Raw genomic sequence first — 3,197 nt, forward strand, 5'->3', positions numbered from 1 at the left:
GATCCCAACATAGGAGCTCTCTATTTAATTTCCTATGTTCCGCAATTGATTCCTAAGGCCCAACTTATGCTCTGATACCAACTTTGTCACGACCCATTTCCATGGACCGGACCGGCACTAGGACCTGGGTGGGCTTAAGGCCCCCGAAGCCCGTAGTAAGCCTAACTCATTTAAGTTCCACATTCTATTCATAATTATGGATTAAGGCCCATTAACTTATTATACATATGCATCCAAAATACAGTTCATATATTAAATCTGGACTTTCATTATGCACTTACAACCCAACTGGAATACAATTGCGGAACTCTACCTTTACATTTACATATTTATTTCTGTCATTAACAGTCTTCTATAATACGTATTTCAACTCCATAGGGCTTTCCTTTCTTTCTATTACCTGAAAAAAAATAGTAGGCAGGGGTGAGCGCCAAACTCAATGAGTAGGGTTAGATAACCCTCTCACCCCACACAATCACACAGATGCTAAAATATTTCTATTTGGACACCATTTAATTATATGATCATGCAATTTGTCACACAAATGGCAATACAACAGCAATCACAGTTATTATCACCTTCATATAATCACATCACGTGGAAATTAGTCAGTGGCACCACCTGAAACCCCAACGAGCCGTCCTCACACATGGCTCGCCCTCTCATACATGTGCACCAGGGAGCCGATCCCCCATACGGCCAACTGGTCTAATCCTCACTGACCAGTCCTCTCATTGTTTTTTTTTTTCATTCTCTCTTTTCTTTTCCATACCAACAGGAGGCAACCCGGTGGTCTCCATCCAATCTAGATCATCAAGTGCTCACAACAGGAGGCCACCCTGCGGGCTACAATCAAATCTAGATTATCAGGTGCGCAACAACAAGAAGCCATCCTGTGGTTTTCCTTACAATCCATATCATCAGGTGCACACGGGGGCGCCGATCTCCCATTTTCCCGGCCGACGGTCAAATATCATATCATATCATATTTAGGATCCATATCACATGGACCGTCCTCACAAACCCATGGTGGTCCACTTCATCCCAATTCCACACAAACAAGGCATAGTATGTTCATAGCACAAGTAATCAAACAATTTTTAATATCAACAAATAGTGCATCATAATATGGCAACTCAATAAATTAATGCATGATAACATTTAGCCGTGAATGCATGAATGCAGGCGGATGGTACTAGTTATCTAACACTACTCACAGTTCTTTATTGTCCTTTACAAGGACTGCCTTTTTAGCCACATGCTTCCAGCTTTTGTCCTCGCATTTTGTATTTTATAAACCTTTAAAATAAACAAGAAAATTCTAAATAAGAGTTTTAATTCAAAAACTTATATTTCACATTCGTTTATTTATTTTTGCTACCGGTCATTTAATTCACTTGTTATATATGCATATATATCTAGTTTCTCTCATTTATATAAATAACTATTCTAATTTATAACCTTTAGATAAAATCTCTAAATATTCGGTGAGAAATATTGTATAATGATAATGCTAATATTGTATAGTATTTCTTAATACCTCAAATTTTCGTCGTCACTACTTCTTAAGAATATAACTAAAATTCGGCAGCATTTCCTCTATAAACTGGACTATCCAAATTTTTCAAATTTTCACAAATCCACACACACAGTTCATCCATCGGGCAACTTCATATCCACTAATCCCGTCCGTCATAACCGTCATTTATTCGGTCACTTAATTCACATAATCCATTATAATTAATTGTTCTATAACTATTTATTTGTTAATAAAATTCCTAAAATTTATTATTAGCTAGGAATATATATATATATATATTTTTTTTTTTTTGTACCAACCTTATAGTTATAATTAATATTCATAAAATATATTTAATAATATTTAATTTAATTTACTTAAATACTTAATTAAGTTCATTAATTAATTAATTCGGGATTTATTCAAAAATTGCAAATTAAGCTTTAGAGTGTACCGATTGAAAATCAGATTTCATTTCCGTCATCCGCGTGAAGAGGAGAGCATTCTGTCTCTTGAAGTCTCGCCGGAGTCTCGCCGGCCGGTCGCCGGACCGCCGCCGCCGCCGCCGTGCACGGTGGCCGAAAAATTTAACCTTCACCAAAATTGACAAACAATACATCATTTCATTCGTTTCGATGAGAGGATCACTAATATGTGTTCAAATCAAGGTGGGTGTGAACCAGTTGGCCGAAAATTGGCCGGAAATGTTCGATGGTACCCACTTTGGGTTTTCCGATTCCGGCCACCATACTCAACACCGTAACAGTCAAATGAAAGAAGGAGAAGAGAGGAGTCGATCGGCACCTACCTTGAAGTCTCAGGTCGCCGGAAACGGCGTGAATGGCTGAAAGAATTGCTACTATGGCGTCGCACCTTTCGATTGAATTTTCTCTCAATCCAGGCTCAAATCGCGCAAACCAAGGCTTGAATCATACTCCTTGCGATGAGTAGATATTTTTAGAGTATTTATTTGCCGGATTTGGTGGCCGGTGGTCGGAGAACGAGAAGAAAAGGGGAGGGGGGTTGTTGAGAGAGAAGAGCGAGAGAGAGACCACTGAATCTCTCTTCTCGTTTCTCTTTTCTTTTTTTTTTTTCTTTTTTTTTTTTTTCTAGAATTTTCTAATTGGTGGATGGGGTTTGGGTCGATTCGAGTCTGATTTGGTTTAAATCGTGGTTTTAGCTTGGTTTTTCAATTGGTTTATGGATTTTTCATCTGGTTTTCGAAAAATTAATTTGATTTTTGGGTCCGGTTCAATTTATTTGATTATTTTGTTCAGTTTAGTAATATTTTCTCAATTTATTCATAAAATATTAATACCAAAGATATTTAATTTTAGGCTGATTAATTTATATAGTTGTTACATATATATAGACACATTTTTAATCGATTAACAATTAGTGTTCCATTTTATTTTCATCGAAATTTTAAGTATTATCCAAATGAAAATTCTAAATAATATGTTTTTGGGCTTGGGCCCAATTCGTAAAACTTTGGGCTCAATTAGAATTACTCGGTCTTAACAGCCCATATTATCATAAATCTGGATTTTTGATTTAATGAAAATTCAAAAGTTTTGAAAATAAAAATCCGGGGTATTTCAAAACTCTGTATGACAATATTTTTTTTACGTAATTTATAAGGTTACGTTTATTTTTCTTAATTTTCGGTAATATAACA

General features: G+C 36.0%; 1 long non-coding RNA gene across 1 annotated transcript; it reads right to left on the reverse strand.

Annotated features, from left to right (window-relative positions):
* Nucleotides 1–228: 228 nt before the first annotated feature.
* Nucleotides 229–2,614, reverse strand: LOC149491613 (uncharacterized). The gene is made up of 4 exons (XR_016319352.1): nucleotides 2,328–2,614; nucleotides 1,974–2,111; nucleotides 1,218–1,299; nucleotides 229–400 (listed from the first exon to the last, which is right to left on the reverse strand). It is a non-coding gene; the product is annotated as an uncharacterized LOC149491613 (long non-coding RNA).
* Nucleotides 2,615–3,197: the final 583 nt, after the last annotated feature.

This window comes from Jatropha curcas, unplaced genomic scaffold (genome assembly GCF_041381405.1).
Source record: "Jatropha curcas cultivar XTBG-Jc1 unplaced genomic scaffold, XTBG_Jcur_1.0 HiC_scaffold_1112_pilon, whole genome shotgun sequence".
In the NCBI taxonomy this organism is placed as follows: domain Eukaryota; kingdom Viridiplantae; phylum Streptophyta; class Magnoliopsida; order Malpighiales; family Euphorbiaceae; genus Jatropha; species Jatropha curcas.